The sequence below is a fragment of the Dermacentor variabilis genome, chromosome 3, assembly GCF_050947875.1.
Source record: "Dermacentor variabilis isolate Ectoservices chromosome 3, ASM5094787v1, whole genome shotgun sequence".
Taxonomy (NCBI): domain Eukaryota; kingdom Metazoa; phylum Arthropoda; class Arachnida; order Ixodida; family Ixodidae; genus Dermacentor; species Dermacentor variabilis.
This window is the reverse complement of record NC_134570.1, coordinates 30,961,679-30,982,734: the sequence shown is the minus strand read 5'-3', so window position 1 is coordinate 30,982,734 and position 21,056 is coordinate 30,961,679. Positions and strand designations below refer to the sequence as shown.

General features: G+C 46.6%; 1 pseudogene; it reads left to right on the top strand.

Annotated features, from left to right (window-relative positions):
- The first annotated feature begins 204 nt into the window (after window positions 1-204).
- LOC142574464 (uncharacterized) lies at window positions 205-20,507 on the top strand (annotated as a pseudogene).
- Window positions 20,508-21,056: the final 549 nt, after the last annotated feature.

The following is a 21,056-nucleotide window of genomic DNA, read 5'->3' as shown; positions in this document are numbered from 1 at the left end:
CCAATGTGTGGGCGAAGGTGCCGGGCATCGACCAGTACCAGTTTTGACCAAGCGGTACGTGATCCTCTCGATTTACGAGGACTTTTTCTGTTCCGGTGCGGACTTTTCGCTAAGCCTAACGTAGGCCTACCACGAGTACGGCCACCGGTGGCGACGGGCCCACCCGCTAGGCCTAACCCGGCGACGAGTACGACAAAGATAGCGTCCGAAATGGAAGTGGCCACGTCAATGGGAGACAACATGGCGTCAGCGCCGAGCATCGGCAATCTCGGCGGGCGCACGTGCATTGAAGTTCACGGAGAGGACATTACACCGGAAGAAGCCGAAGGCTGGTCGGCCTCCGGCCAGCGCATCAAGCAGATCATGGCCGGCAAGGAAAACGGTGAGTCCGCCGCTATTACTCGCCAGTCGAGACCCAAGACTAGGGCCAGCTTTGCTAAGAGAGTTGCAGCCTCGGTAACGAAAGCGGCGAGGATGCCGACAGACATGCCGAAAGAAGACACCAAGATAGTCATGAGACCACGTCGAGTTCTCAACGTAGCGAGAACTGAGGTTTCAATAATTATGTAGGCCGTCATGACGGCGGCTCGAGTAACAAAGGAAGAAGCCAAAGCAGACACCATCTGCACGAACGCGCAGCAGAACATCATCGTGGTCAGCACCCCGGACGAGAGGCATGCCACGCTATACTCTAAGGTCAAAGCCCTTAACATAGGAGGCAGGACATACGAAGTCAGCGCCTACCGAATGGCGCCGGACGACACGGTCAAGGGAGTCATCCGAGGCATAGCCGTAGACGACACCCCGGAGGAGATAGCCGAAAACATCGTGAACCCGTGCAACACCCTAGCGGTGAAGGCGCACAGAATCGGCAATACAACCACGATGATACTGTTCGCAGGACAGAATGTACCGAACTACATCAAGTATGGCTCGATATTAGTCAGGTGCGGGCTTTACCGCAAGCACTTTGACGTGTGCAGGCCATGCGGCAAGGTCGGCCATCGAAGAGACTTATGCCCGAATCCCAACACCAGAGTGTGCTTCGGCTGCGGAATCATGAACCCCAGCGAGGATCACAAACGTGAATGCAAGCCCAAGTGCGAGCTCTGCGGGGGACAGCATCCAACGGGCGAGAGGGAATGCAAAAACAAGTACAAGATGCCGTACGTGGTCAAAAAATGGCAATGGGAACGAAAGGTGGAAGCCAAGCAGCAACAACCGGATCCGGAAAGCTTTCCGCCGCTGCGAGCGCCATCTGCCGAGAGACCCCGTGGGGAATCGAGGCAGCGCGACAGCAGCCGCATGACGGACAACAGCAAGGGAGGCAGGAGCGCCAGTCGCCACAGACCGTCGCAGTCGAGGGGGAGAATCGACTGGGCCGACGCAGTCAAGGCAAACATGGCAGAGAAGAGACAACCACCAGCGAAAAACGCCGCGAAGAAGATCCAAGAAGAGAGCGGGTTGGTAAAATCCCTGAGAGACGAGAACGAGATGCTAAAGCGGAGAATCGCCGAACAGGACGCAACCATCAAGGAAATCAACGCGAAGCTAACGACATTAATTGCGTTGCAGCAACAGACGACCGATGAAGAACGTTCCCGCGATGCTGAACAAAACGACAATCGCGAGCCCGGGCACCTCCGATCGAGCAACGATGTCAGACTCGCAACGCAAGAAATGACGACCATTCCACTCTGTGAAGATGGAATGGCAGCGAAAGCTGACGACAGTTAAAGCTTTCAAACGAAAAGCAAGGTGCTTTCGCTGCCATTCCATCTTCACAGAGTGGAATGGTTGTCATTTCTTGCGTTGCGAGTCTGACATTGTTGCTCGATCGGAGGTGCCGGGGCTCGCGATTGTCGTTTTGTTCAGCATCGCGGGAACGTTCTTCATCGGTCGTCCTTTCGCGCCAGCGCCGTTTACATTCTCGTTGCTGTTCCCTCCAGCGCTCCTCGTGCGCATGTTGTTCTTCGAGTGTACGAATTATGCGTGCCATCGCCATCGATAACGCAGCTGTTGTTAGCGCCAATACTTATCCTGCTTATATACTGCGATAACCGTGACATCGCGCTATTGTTTACGACGAGCGTTCTCATCGGTTCCACATTTTGACATCTGCGCCGCCGCATTGCACCCGCATGGGTTTGTTAGAAATCGCAAAGTCCATTTCTGTTGCCGGACGCCGAAAAAAACTACGGAAGGTTAGTCATATACGGCTTTCGTCGTAAAACAATCAGTAATAGCATAATATACGAGACACTTATAGACCTCACAAAGACGAGCCAACGGAAGCATGAAATAGCGTTCCAGTTGACACCAGGACATTGCAACATTCCTGGCAACACCGTAGCCGATGAAGCAGCACGGCGAGCAGACCTCAAACATTATGTGGTTCCGCTCCCAATATCAAAGAATGAATTACGCTGCATTATAAGGGCAACGTCTAGAAATACGTGGTTTGACCAGAATACTAAGAGTTCTTATTTGTATCATATCGATCCTTTCATTGAATTCAATTTTCTTTTTGTCGTTAGACAGAAATATGGAAACTCTTATTCATTGATTAAGGCTAGGCACTGCCTACACAAAACATTTCTTACATAGAATTGGCCGTGCGGAAACCCCTGAATGTGATTGTGGATTTGTAGATAAAGGTATACATCCCCTCCTTCTAGACTGCCCACATCACGACACACGAAGACGCCGATTTAAATAAACTCTTATGACATTAGACCGCAGACCTTTCAGTTCAAAAAAACTTTTGGGCCCTTGGCCAGGAACGGCCTTGCAGAAGAGCTCTTTAAAAGCATTAGAAACTTTTCCCGAAGACAGCGGCATTGTTGGTGATTATTAACGCTTTTGATGTTCCTTTTATTTCAATGTCACTGTATATATGTACGTGTTTCTGGATTATGTCATGTTGACTCTTCTGTTCTGACTATATGTGATAATGCATTTACGCGATATGTGCACCACCCACTGACTAGAAACTGTATTGTTAGGGGACAGTACCGTTTGTATTTTTGAGACATTCTTCTACAGTACTGTGGAGTTATCAAACTTGTATATTGTATGTACCATGTATTTCTTACGTCATAGTGTTACTGTGAAAACGTTGCTTAACAAGTTCTGGTGCTTGTATGAGAAGGTTGTTTGACATGTAATCTTGAACCCTATATGTTGTAGGCTAGACCCATTCAGGAGCTAAGGAGCATCCGGAGCCTTAAATTGTGCGTCAATCTCTCCTTGTATCCTATCAATAAAGAAAGGAAGATAGCTCACAGCACATTAGAAACGAAACTCATGCTCACATAATATAACTACAGATCGCACTATATGTCGTAAAAGAAACAAGAAGGTAAAGGCAGCTGTCATACACTAAACTACCCTTCCGCAATACCAAAAAAGCCACTCTTACCGCGAGAAGGCCCTCAGTAAGCGAGAAAAAAAATCGCAACAACGGAAGACGGGTGGCAACGCTTACTGTAAATTGCCGCACTAGGTAGCCGTGACGTCACGACGCCGTCTCCTCGGGCCTAGTTAAATGTATTCTAACATAGCCGAAAGCACTGCATTCTAAAACAGCCAAAGACAGAACTTAGTAAGTTTCAAGAATTTTTCACGGCCGAAATTCTACAAAATAAGTATTATCATCCGTGACGTCGAACTGATGTAACCGCCCGCGGGTTACGGCGCGATATATTAAAACGAAACTTTGACCGTAATTTCCTCTCACGCTAACCAACCTACCGTGAAATCAACGACAATAGAATTCTTCAAGAATAGTTTATCAATATAAACTAATTCAGTGTTTCTCTATTGTTTCTCTATAACGTTGCTTTAGAGAACTCCAGCTGGTCAAAAGTAATCAGGAGTACCCCACTGCGTATTGACCGATAGTGTGTTCCTTTGAGCCCTTGGACATAGTGACGCAATCAAATCAAATCAATGAATTACTATATTTCGCTTCGAGTCTCCTTCTGTGAATATTTTTTCTTCTTTAGTTTACTTAGCGCATATAGCTCTCCCGCCTGCTCGCGAGAACATCAGGTAAGAATTACGCATTTCTTAGCACCACAGAAACTGTAATAAACAGTAAAGTTTCGCTATTACAAAATGAAGCGTAACAGCAAATTTTTGTTACGCAAGCTTTCTTAGCTTATCTTAGCATGGATCGCTTTTTAAGTACCAAAGAAGCGTCACAGTGTTTTCATTTCCTCACAGCTCTTGATTCGTCGTGTTCAATTCGCTTTATATTTGCGTAGTAGCTAACTAGCACGCCAGTAATAATTACAGCAACGCTAATTTCGCTTGATCTCGCGATAGCCTAGAGCTCTGTTAGCATTAAGGAGATAGCGTTAGGGTGCAATGTAGCCGTTCGTTTCGCCATTCTCAGTGTATACGTTATCCAGATCGCCTTTTTTACTATACTAAATGACGTCAAGAGCTCGTGGGAAATGGGGGATCGTGCAGGACGATAAATATTTATCAAACGTCGGGACCACGGCTTTGCTGCTCCTAGAAAAAAAATTAAAATGAACAGCAAGAGGAATTGAGACAGCCGACGGAAGGAGCGAGTAAAGGAAGTGTATAGAAGAAAGAAAGAGGTAAAGGAAAATGGGAATGGAGCGCTCATCCGAGAGAAATTGCGGGACTTCTGGCGGCCTCGGCTCCCTCCGCCTTGTTCGTTTTCCGGCGCGACTCCCGGAAAAGCAACTAGGCGCCAGCCTCGCGAACAACGGGGCTAGAGGTCCCGCATGCATAAGAAAATCAGGTGGATCCTCATAAATATAAACTACGGGGCTGCTTCCGCGCGCTTCCCTGCGCCAGCTCGCAAACTACGTGCGCTCCTATATTACGGAGGAAGGGAGAGGGAGAGCGGCAGTCAGGCCGCACCGCCTTCGAATAAGTACAAACGGCCGAGAAGCCATAGTGGCAACTCCAGCGAAAGCAAGAAAGAAGGGAGAGCGAAATGAAAAGACGGTGTAACGAAAGGCACGGAACTAGACTTCCTTTGTATATTTGGCGTACGTACATATCGCACGTACGTATCTCTTTGCCTGCGACGAGTGCGACGTCATAATCAGGCTGAGCTGTGAAGGAAAGTAGGCACACGCAAACCGACTCCGGGCAGACGGAATGTAAGGCGGGGTTGGAAGAAAGGAACCCTTCCGTTCCCACTTCTTACTTTCAGCACTGCCTCTGCTTTGAGATCACGAGGAGGAGGAAATCATATATGACTCGTGTACACGCATGCGCAGAAAGAACGAAGAAATGAACAGATATATATATGTGCGATGGCGGCACTATAGAGTCTGCACTTCCTTTCTTCTTTTTTTTTTCTCCTTTCTTCCTGTCTTTCTTCTCTTCTTTCTTTCTCTCTCTCTCTTTCGCAGTATGAATGTCTGTCATGGTAATTTCGCGAGGTAGGAAACGGAAGTTCAAGGAGCCGTACGCTCCGAGGATCCTTTGATTAAAGTTTCTAAATGCGGAGAACCTAGAGGCGCACGCGAGAGATGTGCACTCCCCCGCCCCCGCCCCCCTTACGCGATGGTGAATGAGGAAGGAGCAGTTCACGGAAGCATCGTAACGTATACGTACGCGACGCTGGTGCCTTCTTGCGTCCAATCTACGTTTACTGCGCTAGCGCGTGGCCCGAATATATTGTTGTCCCCCTGTCGGGTTTGATTCTAAGCTGTTTTTCATCATACCATAAGCTCGTGTGCCACACAATTTTGAAAAGTTATAGTTTAGTCGTTGTTAAATTCTTCTCCTCAAAGCTCTCACGTCTATTTTAGTCGATACAAGCCGTGCGTGAAACCATTTCTCGTAAATACCCGCCGCACCATATTAGTAAGAAGGAAAACGAACTTGATACGTGGAAGACATTTTAATATACTTTGACCGTGCCGGTGCGCAGCAGCCGCGGTCGGAATTCAATCACGCAGGCCCACGCGACTCGCAAACTCGAATGACATGGCCGTATAGCAAATTGAGCAATACCAAATGCGTGACGCACATTGCAAAGAGAACGCCACGGGTAATTCAGTACTTCGACGTCGTCTCGGCGATGCGCGCTCTTAGATTTGGATTCGCACGGGCGATGTTTCGGAAGACGAATTTTGCCTCTGTGTCATTTCGAGCCGACTGTCGCTTTCTGGCTTACTGTTTCCAAGACGCAGACAGTGGGATGAACGTAAGAGTTTAAACGCAGGTTTGTCCTGATACTGTTGTACATGTGTCCGAGTGTGTCGTCACCGTCGTTTTTCTTCTCTTCGTCATCTTCTAGTCCCCTTAAGAACGAACGAAGGTATCCCCCTAGCAGTCTCCGGTTGCCCCAGTTTTGCATCAGCTTATTCTATCCTACATGGGTGATTATTTCCCAGTTTTAGCACATCACTTACTACGCAGCGTTACGTACTACGTTTTCTCTGTGGTTAAAAGGATCTTCCACATCAGCGGCTTTGACCATGCGCGGCGCTGCCTAACACTCCCATGGATTAGCCTTGATGTACACATATACAAACACCCAAGGAAGTGGTTAGGAGTACATCCGCCACGGTAGCTTAATAGGTAAGGCACCGTACATTCAGTATCCTTCTTGCCTTATGATTGCTGCATTTCAAATAAATTATCATTTCCCCTATACGTTATTTGACTTCATTGACTCTTTCTTCGTGTGCTTGTAACTAACAAAACATCAAACCTCTCGGATTCCATTTTTATGCTCGCTATTCAACTAAATTTACTCCTTTTAAGCTCAACTACAATATCTCACGCAAAACACCATAATTCAATTTTTAATTTAACTCCTACCGGGACGGTAGAGTATCCGCCTCCAGTGCAAGAGGACCGTGATTCACATCCCGGTGCCGCGCAATTCTCCACCGAAAAAAAAAAAACCGTGTGTTGAGAAAATTGCACAAACAGGCCTGGAGTGCGGCCTGATCCCGGTGACCAGAACCGGTAACGCACTCTCTCACCAGAGCAGGATTGGCCACCCTGGTGCAGTACTTGGCCACAACCTCCTATATGAATACAACAATCAAACCCCGGCCCTCAGTCCCCAGCAGCCGCGAAGCAACTGACCACGGCGGCCGTCAGATCTGTGACGCTGCAGAGGGTGCTAAGAATACCTGGCTCCGGACAGGCCGCCATTGGAATCTGAACCTGGCAACGTTTAACGTTAGAACGCTATCTAGTGAGGCGAGTCTAGCAATGTTATTGGAGGAATTAGAGGGTAGTAAATGGGATATAATAGGGCTCAGTGAGGTTAGAAGGACAAAAGAAGCATATACAGTGCTAAAAAGCGGGCATGTACTGTGTTACCGGGGCTTAGCGGAGAGACGAGAACTAGGAGTCGGATTCCTGATTAATAAGGAAATAGCTGGTAACATACAGGAATTCTATAGCATTAACGAGAGGGTGGCAGGTCTTGTTGTGAAACTTAATAAGAGGTACAAATTGAAGGTGGTACAAGTCTATGCCCCTACATGCAGTCATGATGACCAGGAAGTCGAAAGCTTTTATGAAGACGTGGAATCGGCGATGGGTAAAGTAAAAAAAAAATACACTATACTGATGGGCGACTTCAATGCCAGGGTAGGCAAGAAGCAGGCTGGAGACAAGTCAGTGGGGGAATATGGCATAGGCTCTAGGAATAGCAGAGGAGAATTATTAGTAGAGTTTGCAGAACAGAATAATATGCGGATAATGAACACCTTTTTGCGCAAGCGGGTTAGTCGAAAGTGGACATGGAGGAGCCCGAATGGTGAGACTAGAAATGAAATCGACTTCATACTCTGCGCGAACCCTGGCATCATACAAGATGTACACGCGCTCGGCAAGGTACGCTGCAGTGACCATAGGATGGTAAGAACTCGAATTAGCCTAGACTTGAGGAGGGAACGGAAGAAACTGGTACACAAGAAGCCAATCAATGAGTTAGCGGTAAGAGGGAAACTAGAGGAATTCCGGATCAAGCTACAGAACAGGTATTCGGCTTTAACTCAGGAAGAGGACCTTAGTGTTGAAGCAATGAACGACTATCTCATGGGAACCATTAAGGAGTGCGCAATAGAAGTCGGTGGTAACTCCGTTAGACAGGAAACCAGTAAGCTATCGCAGGAGACGAAAGATCTGATCAAGAAACGCCAATGTATGAAAGCCTCTAACCCTACAGCTAGAATAGAACTGGCAGAACTTTCTAAGTTAATCAACAAGCGTAAGACAGCAGACATCAGGAACTATAATATGGATAGAATTGAACAGGCTCTCAGGAACGGAGGAAGCCTAAAAACAGTGAAGAAGAAACTAGGAATAGGCAAGAATCAGATGTGTGCGTTAAGAGACAAAGCCGGCAATATCGTTACTAATATGGATGAGATAGTTCAAGTAGCTGAGGAGTTCTATAGAGATTTATACAGTACCAGTGGCACCCACGACGATAGTGGAAGAGAGAATAGCCTAGAGGAATTCGAAATCCCACAGGTAACGCCAGAAGAAGTAAAGAAAGCCTTAGGAGCTATGCAAAGGGGGAATGCAGCTGGGGAGGATCAGGTAACAGCAGATTTGTTGAAGGATGGTGGTCAGATTGTTCTAGAGAAACTGGCCACCCTGTATACGCAATGCCTCATAACCTCGAGCGTACCGGAATCTTGGAAGAACGCTAACATAATCCTAATCCATAAGAAAGGGGACGCCAAAGACTTCAAAAATTACAGACCGATCAGCTTACTGTCCGTTGCCTACAAAGTATTTACTAAGGTAATCGCAAATAGAATCAGGAACACCTTAGACTTCTGTCAACCAAAGGACCAGGCAGGATTCCGTAAAGGCTACTCAACAATAGACCATATTCACACTATCAATCAAGTGATAGAGAAATGTGCAGAATATAACCAACCCTTATATATAGCTTTCATTGATTACGAGAAAGCGTTTGATTCAGTCGAAACCTCAGCAGTCATGGAGGCATTACGGAATCAGGGTGTAGATGAGCCATATGTAAAGATACTGGAAGATATCTATAGCGGCTCCACAGCCACCGTAGTCCTCCACAAAGAAAGCAACAAAATCCCTATAAAGAAAGGCGTCAGACAGGGAGATACGATATCTCCAATGCTATTCACAGCATGTTTACAGGAGGTATTCAGAGGTCTGGAGTGGGAAGAATTGGGGATAAAAGTTGATGGAGAATACCTTAGCAACTTGCGATTCGCTGATGATATTGCCTTGCTTAGTAACTCAGGAGACCAATTGCAATGCATGCTCACTGACCTGGAGAGGCAAAGCAGAAGGGTGGGTCTGAAAATTAATCTGCAGAAAACTAAAGTAATGTTTAACAGGCTCGGAAGAGAACAGCAGTTTACGATAGGTAGCGAAGCACTGGAAGGGGTAAGGGAATACATCTACTTAGGGCAGGTAGTGACCACGGATCCGGATCATGAAACTGAAATAACCAGAAGAATAAGAATGGGCTGGGGTGCGTTTGGCAGGCATTCTCAAATCATGAACAGCAGGCTGCCACTATCCCTCAAAAGGAAAGTGTATAACAGCTGTGTGTTACCAGTACTCACATATGGGGCAGAAACCTGGAGGCTTACGAAAAGGGTTCTGCTGAAATTGAGGACGACGCAACGAGCTATGGAAAGAAGAATGATGGGTGTGACGTTAAGGGATAAGAAAAGAGCAGATTGGGTGAGGCAACAAACGCGGGTAAACGACATCTTAGTTGAAATCAAGAAAAAGAAATGGGCATGGGCCGGACATGTAATGAGGAGGGAAGATAACCGATGGTCACTAAGGGTTACGGACTGGATTCCAAGGGAAGGGATGCGTAGCAGGGGGCGGCAGAAAGTTAGGTGGGCGGATGACATTAAGACGTTTGCAGGGACAACATGGCCACAATTAGTACATGACCGGGGTAGTTGGAGAAGTATGGGAGAGGCCTTTGCCCTGCAGTGGGCGTAACTAGGCTGATGATGATGATGATGATGATGATGATGATGATGATGATGATGATGATGATGATGATGATGATGATGATGATGATGATGATGATGATGATGATGATGATGATGATGATGATGATGATGATGACAATATCTTACACCCGTATGTTCTCTAATTCATACCGCCGTAGATATATGCCTCTCAACCTTATGCGTATCATTTTTTTGTTCTATCGCTCGTTGCGCAGACCTCAGCTTCTTCTCAAGGTCTTCTGTTTTTCACTTGGGTGAATACTTTCGCAAAGCAGCGCGGGCGACAAGAAAAGAAAATTACTTGATAAAGTAATTTTCATAAACTAGTGGAAAAGCTTGCATAAACTTGCATAAACTAGTGGAAAAGCTTTTACGCTACGTCACAACGTGCTTGTTTCACCACTAACAGAGTGTGCGAAGTTGAACTTAGCACCCCAAGCTCCCCTAGTCTCGTGTCTGGAACAGCTGCAGAGTCCATCCACTCTCGGCCAGCATAGCAGCAAAGGCATGAACGCACTAACTTATCAACGGCTTTTTCTTTCTTAGACTGCAACATCAGCAGCTTAATCAACAAACGTGACGCATTGTCAAAGATAGCTGACGCGGTCTCAGCTGACGTGATCATCTTAACAGAAACTTAGCTTTCCCCAAAAATAAAATATACGAGCTTTTAAACTGTTTAAAACGGTATACCTTTTACAGATATGACAGTGGAACACGTACCGCCGGTGGTGAGTTGATTGCGGTCAGTCGCGAACTTGCTTCGTTCATTATTCCCGTTGCGTGACATCTCGAAGTGGTATGCGTATCCATCCATCTTAATCCCAAGGATTTCGTTTTCTGCGCACGTTGCCGTCCTGCTAATTCGCTTGCAGGCTTCTTCTTCAGAACTGTACGACGTGCTATATAAATTGCGCGCAAGGCATCCTCTAGCGGCCACGTTCCTAGACGGTAATTTCAATTTTCCTCATATATCTTGGGAGACACCGAAACCAGCAACTAACTCCAGCTCCTCTGAATGCGTGACATTTGTCAACACGTTGTAGGCTTATGCCTCAGGCGCGTAGGAAAGAGACAGCTGACCCGAATCGACCGCGGAATGGAACTGCGAGCCGTGGCTTCGCGTGTAAAGGTCGGGCACCGTCTTCATTTCCTTCTCATGCGGGAGCACGCTATCCGGGTTCCAGGCGCCGTACAAGGGAGGGCGCTACAACGTGCTTAGATTTCAACTACGCTGAGCTTATTAAACGCCCGACGCGCACTATACGCGCTTTCTTGTGCGACTACCCTGGACGTGTTACTTACCATTCGCCCATAAGTGGCTCGAAATGTAACCTTTCTACTTCGCTTGAGCGAACACTCCGCCACAAATTTCTTCTTCTATAACTTCTCCTCTCGTAATAGCAAAAAGCCGAAGTTAACTAGAGAATACAGCAGGGCGACTAAAATTCTATAAATACGCAACTCGAAGTATTTTTTTAATACATTTGTTTCCGGATATTCTGATAGCTCTGTGCATGAGAACTGGCTGTTATTTAAATCAAGAGTAATTAGACTTGCTAACAAATTTATACCACTACGCAAAATTCGGAACAGCAAATCACCGTGGTTCCCACCGACCCTAAAACGACTATTAAATTTAAGGAAAAAAGCGCTTGTACCGAAAAGTTAGATTATCGGGTACACAAGTCCGTTGGGCCGCATATCATCTCGCTGCAAACGATTACGTTACGCATGCGTTGTCCGTCACCAAGCATGCATATTTCTTTTTTTCAAGCGACTGTAACAGTTGGGGTCGGGCATGTCAAAAGGAATAGGAGCTGACCCATGCAGTCGTCCGACTCGTCCACGCTAAGGACGTAAGGACGTTACATTTCATCGGTCTAGCATGACTGAAACGAAGCACCCCGAGGAGATGAAAAAGTTCGCTTACACTCCCTCCCCCTTTGTCCAATCGGAGCGTCCAAAGTGATCGAAGGACCCGCGTTGAGGGCGAGAGTTCAGGCAATCACTCCCGCACCTTTTTTCGCTGAACACACAGGAAGGAGGAGAGCTTCGTAGACGTGATTGCCACGCTTGATTCAAGCTGGCACGTCTTGGTTCCTGGAATGACCCAGCTGCTAACTGGAGCGTCTGTCAAACGACCGTGGCGATTACCGGAGTCCGTGAGGAAACGCCGTAGAACACCCTTTTCCAGGAGTTTCCTTACTCCAATTGGTCCTTGAAGGCGACAGTGAATCAACAAACAATGCTCGGTCCGCCAAACGTGTCTCGCCTGGCTGGCGCCGCAGGCCTGTCCGATGGTGCCGCATTGTTAGCTTCCCGAAGCGATTCGTCGCAGTGGGGCGGTAGAGACTAGAAGGTCACTACCTCTGCTGGCCGATCGTAACACTACACTTCCCTCCTTGTTAGCAAGCAATCCGCGTAAACTTTGACAGGTCATCAATAGCGACATTAAAGGCATAATTGAACTAATGGGCGATAATGACGTAGTAATTCCGAGGGACAAGTGACGTTCCGTGCTTAATTCATTCTTTCGTGTTTTTTTTTTTTTTTTGCTACCGATGTATCTTTCTCGCTTCCGGATGTTCCCGATTATTGTTCTTCGACAACTTCTAACTTCCTTCTCCAAGTGAGGATGCGATTCACCTTAAGTTCTTGAAAAATGCATAGGTTCATTTGTCAATTAATCTCCATGCTGTTTTCGCAGTCACTTGAGTCCAGTGCACTACCTGGCGATGGGAAGGAAAGGATGGTGATTCTCTTGCACGAAACTGGTTAAGTGCATTCTCCTAACAATTATAGACAAACTTCATTAACAAGCATACCGTGTAACCTTATGGAGCATGTAATTTACTGTCACATTGTTGATTTTGTTGAGTCAAATTTCTTTTTTTCAGCACAGATCAACACGACTTTAAGAAAATTATTCTTGCGAAACCCTACTCCTGTCCTTTACTCACGATCTATTTTCCGCTATCAACCGTTCCTCCTACATCGATAACATGTTCAGCGACTTTGTTAAAGCGTTCGATTCTGTTTGCCATCAACTCCTGCTTCTAAAACTAAGTACACTGAACCTAGACACCAACGTTTTAAAATAGATGGAGTGTTTTTTATCTAACCACGTACAGTTTCTAACAGCTAACTGTCATAACTCTGCCCCCTGTCTTGTAACAACTAGTGTGCCTCAAGAATCTGGTCCGTTACTTATTCTCGTGTACATTAACGATTTACCCTGTAATATATAATCCTCTGTGAAATTATTTGCCTATGAGTGTGTGACTTACCGTGACAGCCTAACTTCTGCAGACCAAGTTACCTTTCTATCTGAACCTGACACTGTTTCTACAGGGTGCCCCACGTAACTTTAGCCAGACCATTAAGATATGCAAATGCCACGTAGCTGGACAGAACCAAGGTGATGTTGCTTGCCGTCGCTTGCAGACACTCAGATTATTTTTTGAAATCAGCCTAATAACACAATTAATCTTAATGAAGTAAGCAACTTCTTAAATATTATAATTAGATGAAAGGTGTCAAAGAGAAAATTGAGACGCGCAAATATTAAGTGCCTCGAGCGGCCAGTCGTGCGGCAATTTTGCGTGTATTCGCGGGCTTCTTTCACACTCGGAAAGAAATATTATGTAGCACGTACTGAGCAACAGAAAGCTGTATCGGGAGTTTTTCATGTTGCTCTACAATTTTCTCATTGACACTTTTCATCTGATTATAATACTTGAGAAGTTGATAATTAATTAAGACTAATTATGTAATTAGGCGGAATGCAAAAACATAATCTCTGAGTATCTCCAAGCAACGGCAAACAACATTATCTTAGTTCGGTCCAGCTAGGTGGTATTTTCATATTATTTTTTTAAGTTTAGCTAAAGGTACGTGAGACATCCCGTATATAGTGTACCACTTGGTTAATGCAACGTAATGGTAACAAATGTAAGGTCGTGAGAATTACCCACCATATATATACTCAATTACACGGTAAGGATTTCCTCAATAACGCTCCACTTTCTCAAGTCAGCAAATACAAATACCTTGGCGTTTACATCTCCGAAAACACACCATGACAAACCCATATTGAAGAGATAGTCAGTAACGCTCCTATTATGCATACCACAGGTCCGTTCGAAACTCGAATATGCCTCCTCCATCTACGACCCACACGTTCCGTCGTTATCACTCTGCATCGATAACATTTCTGCTCTTTGCATTTTATCTAACTATTGCCGCGCTGCAAATGTAACATCAATACATCTCTCAGTTTAGCTGATCTTTCACTTCGACGTAAATCTGCTCGACTCTGTCTTCCCCGTAAGGTATACCAATCCAACCCCGCTCTAGGCAACTTTCTCTTCACAGCCCCCCCTTAGTTTTTTTTTTTTTCACGCAACGACCACCGTTCGTCTGCCTAATTGTTGTACTAATATGTGTTTCCATTCTTTTGTACCAACCACAAGCACGGACTAGAACCACCTTCCCGCCAATTCGCCTCTATCATCGACGTCGACGACAGCCACTTTAAGACTCCATTTCCGCTCACTTGATGTAATTACACCGTATTACACACTCCTCTCTTTACTGTTATTAACCGTGAGAGTAAACAAATGAAATGAAATTGGTACTTACCAATGTCACATACGCAGTGATGAAGTTGTACATGCGGGCGCGTACTCAGTGGAACATATCCAGTGACCAAAGTAGTCTACTAGTTCAGTCACCAGCCAGAAGTAATTTGCCTTTTCGGGCATGTAACTAGCGGCGGGAGTTCGCCGGTCGGTAAGACAGCTGACAGCACATACCTATTGGTGCAAGCTAGTAGACAGCATCGGTCATTGGAGGCATGTGCCACAGTTTACTGTGCGAGATCAAACCATATAGAATGGTCGAAGTAACTCAATAAAGCTATCGCTTTAATAGAGTTCTGCGGTTTACTATTTCCGTTAGAGGCTTTGCTGCTCAAGTTCCCTCACCACCATCTTCTCCCTCATCTTCTACGCATCTCTCCCTCTGACTCTTTTTACCGCCCTCCCACTTCCTCAATGCTGGATAGCAAGCCGAACTCAAAGCTTTACACACACACACACACACACATATATATATATATATATATATATATATATATATATATATATATATATATATATATATATATATATATATATATATATATATATATATATATATATATATATATATATATATATATATATCAGCTATAACAGGCTCCTTTTGAAATATGTCTTACGAAATGTATTCATTGAAAGGCAACTCACCTCAGTTATGTGTGTGATTCTCAAATTCGAATAGCGAGGACCATTTAAAGAGGGCTGTCCTGCTCCCTTCGAAACTGTACTAGATGCAGTCATGATTTCACGTTCATTCACGGGTCTGACTAACGAGAACTGGAATCCGGGATACCCACAGTATTCTCTCAACGCAAATCGACAAAGAACAGAAAGAAAATAAAGTGTATGTCGAGACAGGCGCCGTTTGCGAAAAAATCGCGGTTCAGAGCCTCCACCCAACGAAACTTCGTTGGGCACAGATACGGGGGAGCTCCGGTCGATGAATCAGGGCGACAAAACAAAAAGAAAAAAGGAAATTCAGCAAACTCCGTAGAAGATAAACAAAAAAGAAGCGAGCAAGAGAGGGACATGTGTTTTCGGGTGGATGTCACTTGTCTTCAACTCTTTCCCTCTTCTTAGTCCTGACCTTCCCTTCCGCGTATTCTCCCTCGTGATTCGCTCGCAGACATGCGATTCCAAAAGCTGCACCGCGGTCGCTGTGTACCCAGCAAAACGTCGCCCGCCGCATCACTTTTCCAGAAACAGCCGCCAGCAATGCTCGGCAGCACTGAAAAAAACCGTGCAGGGCTAGTTATGCTACAACAATGTCGTCTCTTAGTGGCGAGTTCAAATTCGCGGGGTTATTCCGCTTTAAACCTTTTTTTTTAAGAAGGGAAGAGCGTATAACTATGCTATCGAGTAAAGCATTTACACGAGCAAAATCTGTACATATTGCCGTTACAATGCAAAAAACGTGGCAGAGGAGGAGAAAATAAAGAAGGAAGGCAGGGATGTTTACCAGAAATGCGTCTGGTTGGCTACTTTACTCTGGGGGACGAGAAAGGGCAAATTATCAGTACTCAATTGGCCCGGAGTGAACTTACCAGAAAGATACCAGTCTAGCTAAATTCACATACGTCCCGCAAAATTTAGAATTGATTATTCACTCAGACAGTCATCATCTTCTACACACACATGGCGTCGACTCGAACCAAGCGAAGCCTTCCCGGAGCGCGACACGCGTCAGTCCTCCGGCTGTGATGCTTGAACCCAGCACCTGAGGCAGCTAAGCCGGACGTTCTTGCTACGGCTCGCTGTCTTCGTTATGACGTGGCAGCGCGTCTCTCTATACAAACCGCGATAAACAACATGAACTCGACAACGTTTTCAGATGCAGGGACCCAGGATACATTCGCAGAGCAAGTAATTCGAGGGCTACTGCAATTTCTTGTAGTGTGATCTGTAACCACACTGTGCCTGGTCTTGGAGCGCGACACTGATTAATCACTACCGTTTTTCACCTCTCCATCCTCTTAACCTTTTCATTCCAGTTCAGGGTTTGCAAGCCGTACGCTTGTCTGACGTGCCTAGCCTTATCGTCTTTGCTTTCTCTCTCTCCAGTCTAGCTTCCTCAGTGCTGCATGCTTTTAGTGCTAAGCAGCACACGTCGTCCCCGGGGAGGCGTCAATTCGATTCTCCAACGAGCAGGCCGACGACGAAATAAGGAGCTGCGATTCAAACTGTACGATGTTCCAGCAGGCAGCACGCTGCGCTTGTCGCGGACGAAGGCGTCGGGGGCAACTGGGGAAACCATTGAGAGAGAGAAAAAAAGGAAGAGCGAGTGGTTTGTTGAAACTTTATTTTTACAAGCTGACATCAACGCGCGTGCGTGCGTGCGTGCATGCGTGCGTCCGTGCGTGTACCATACGGAGTCCGCGTAGCTTTACCGCGCATTATTATAGCGCACACTTTTCTGCCAGTATGCGCAATCTGAAACTAATCCTTTCCGTGACAGCTGCCTTACATTCCACGCTTCGTATAATTTTACCTTATCCTTATAACTGCTACTGCACTTGCAATTCGTTTGAACACGTCACGTGGTTGTACTGCTATCTTCAGTCGTTTCATTAGTCCTCGTAGCTATGGCTTCCCCTCACAGTAACTATTATTGCTGTGGAGCACCCTTTACAAGAAACACGATGGAACAATGTGCTTTGATCTTTACAGAAAAAGTGTTGCGTGCGTGCGTGCTTGTGTGTGTGCACCCCACATAAATAAGATTCCGGCAGAGCCCATCTCACCAAGAACATCGACGTTAATGCTATTAGCATTGAATTAATTTAGCGACACACCTCATTACCAACGTCGAAATGTACGCGCAGCCGGACTCCTCTCTAGCACTTCCCACTACACACGCTGAGACATTTAGCCGTGCGGGTTAGATTCCGCCAAGCATCGGATAAATTTAAACAATATTTTTTGTCATTATAGAGCAGCTCATACCCAGTCACACAAGTTGGCATCAAAGGGCGTCGTTCATTGAAGAGCGACACATGTTTACTGGTACATACACAGGAACCCAAGTCAGTATCAACGAGATTTCTTGAAGAGCAGCACAGACAGAGTGCGCGTCAAAGAGGTCAGTTGGGGAACGGAACATAACCAGTGACACATGCTCAGTGAGCCAAGTTGGCGTTAAACAGGTTCATTTAAGAGCGGCACAAGCCCTTTTGCATATGCCCAGTGACCGAAATTGGCGTCAAACAAAGGTTTGTTCAAGTTCGGCCCGTTCTCAGGCCCACATACCCAGTAAGTCAAATTATTTCGACGGCTGGTTTCGAACCCCCATCCCTCAGCACAGCAACCCGATGCGCTAACCATAAGACCACACATTACCCAGTGACCAAATTTGCCGGCAGAATGGTTCCAGACATAAATAGACAAACAGTCAGACCCTGGAATCAACACTGCAATGCTAATTGCATTTAAGAAACTAGACTCTCAGTGAAGACGGGAGTCAGGTGATAATGATTGAATGAAGACGATGAAACAAGCACAACGACATCACAACCCCATGTACAGGCGCCGACAAAAGTGGTATACTCCACGCAGTGGGAGCCGGAGCAACGGCAAACTGCATTGCAACGCCATATTTATATATATATATATATATATATATATATATATATATATATATATATATATATATATATATATATATATATATATATATATATATTGTAACAGTAATGAAGAAGGCCGCAAATGAAAGAAGAGGAAGAGAAGGGCAAGCAGAAATATCCAATCCCCCATAGTGGGCATGCGCCAGTGTTTGGGCGACAAGACAAGAATAGAGTAGCAGCGGGTCAAGGGAATAGTTGGTTTTTGGAACGGTTGAGATTTCGGTGGGTTGTGTACCGGTTGTAACCCGTTCAAGACGCCGGACTCCCGTTACATTTCAGTGGCAGTGGTCATGTTAACCCGCAACAAGACGTCCCCCAGTACGATGCCTTCGCTCGCATCGTTGCCGCAGTCTATGCCGGCACCGTCATCGGACCCTCAACCGGACCATGCCCTTTCCGCGAGCGACGCCACTACTACGCAACCGTCGCAGCCATCTCAGGCTTCAGATTCTGGTACGATAACTTCAAACATTCACCCTGCCGATTCGGATTCCACTCGCCGTCAGCCTTCGTCCGACCTAGCGGCTCTCCTGGACTCTTTAGAAGCGCGCCTTGACCAGCGACTGCTCTTCGTGGAGAACTGTTTAGTGCAACCTATGTCTTCCGCGAAGAGTCGCATCGCCGACTTCACCACACGTGTCCCAAGCTTCGTGTCCCCTGGTGGGTGGGTATATGGATAGACGGACGGACGGACGGACGGACGGACGGATGGATGGATGGATGGATGGATGGATGGATGGATGGATGGATGGATGGATGGATGGATGGATGGATGGATGGATGGATGGATGGATGGATGGATGGATGGATGGACGGACGGACGGACGGATGGCCGCTATGAGCGTCCCCTTTGGAACGGGGCGGTGGGTTGCGCCACCAAGCTCTTGTTATTGTATTCCCTAATGTCCTAACTACGCTAAAAAAGAGAAAGAAGAAAATGAGAAAAGCCCACAATGCACTCCCAAAACCAAACTTTCTGAAGCCCTATTGTGAACTTCGTTTTTACACGCCTCTGCTGTTTGTCGTTTCCCTGCTTTTCTTCCACCAGTCTTCTAATCGCTTCTTCCAACTGCGGACATGTTTACTTTCCTCATGCTCTTCCTAAACCCAGGGGCTTCAAAGAGGCGAGAGGTGCTTAAATCGACCACTGGGCAGTCATCTTCACATTCTAATAAAACATGCCCCGTCGTTTCCCTAGCTTTACTGCAACAAGCACATCTCACTTTATAAGTGCGTGTTCTAAGGTATCCTGATCTCGCTTCGAGAAGTAATGAGCCTCCCTTTGAGTTATCATAAATTGTTTCTTTCCTGATTTATTTTCTCTGATGTAGTTACTCATAAAAGGCTTTATTTCCATTGCTGCCACCCATGAGATTATCTCAGCCCCTCTGACTTTCCGCTTCACGTTATTTGTTGCCACGTTGCTCACCATGCAGGTAGCATACTTGCCGGTAAGCTTCCTAGTTCTTTTCCTCCACTGTGAATCAATGTTTTTTCCTGTACAAATATCTGGAAACTCTCCCAGCCCATTTACTTTCTTTCGTACTCCCCAGTCGCTCTTCATAATCAATTTTACTGTGAGCTTCTCTCACTTTAAAGCTTGTCCGGGCACATCACACTGCACAGCTTCATTTGTAGTCTTCCCGTGAGCGCCCAATGCGAGGCGTCCCACTGACCTTTATTTGCCATCGAGCCCTGATTGTATCCTCCCCCTCGCTCCTGATCCCTTCCCATTCAATGCAAACGGTATTTTCTAGGTAAATCTCTCTCAAAATCTCTCGCCTACTTGCACTGATCAAGCTCCAGCTGTTTCGGCACCTCAACCTCCCTTTCCCAATTCCGTCACGCAGCAATGTCAGGCACTCTTCCCATGTCCACCTGCCTTTGACGGCAGCACGTCTTGGTACCGCGCAGTTTGAGTCTGTCGCTGTTCTCCACTCCTGGTCACCTCACCACAAAGCTCAAATCTTCGTGGCTCAGCCTCATTCTGCTGCCGCTGAATTTTTGGAGTTCCTGGCGGCATCCGACCGTTCCAACTACGCAAGTGTCGTCTCGGTCCTCGAGTCCCACAGTGGTGATTCCAATCTTCAGCACTTGCATCTTACAGAAGTACGTGCAACAGGGCCACTACAACCTGCAAGGAGCTCGATGCTTATGTCAAGCGCCTGTCATGGAAGGCCCTGGCGGGTTGTCCCAAATCCACCGCCGACTTCATTGCTACCAAAGCCTTCATCGATCCTCTACTGATCTAAAACTTCAACGCTTCGTCCGCCTCGCCCGCCCGTTTACAGTTCACCCTGCCTTAGCTCTTGCCTTGGAGGCTCACATAGTGGAACGCCCCTGTGCAGTGTCCCGCCCGCGCCCTTTTCTAAGTCAACAAGCGTCCGCGGGCCAAGCCAGTCACTCCGACGTCTACCGTCAGCGCTCTCCAACCACGCGCTGCTATCGATGCAACGAGATCGGCCATTACAGTCTAGACTATGTGCGTCGTAGTCCTTCATCGGAAAACTTCACCGTGGACCACCAAGGGCAGGACCTCACGTAAGTCAAGTCCTTCTCCTGTCACTGGACCCGTTTACAGGTAATGCCCACCTTGCAAGTCTAGATAGGTGAGCCACCGGGAAACGTTGAATCCCTAGGTGAGCCACCGGGAAACGTTGAATCCCTAGTGGACACCGGTGCAGCTTTTAATTTCACGGCACCAAATTTGCTCCCCATTCAGTGCCATCTAAAAATGGCTACGGTCGCACCAGCCGGCCCCCTCCCAGCTGACGGAACTCGTCTACCATGCCTTGGACAAA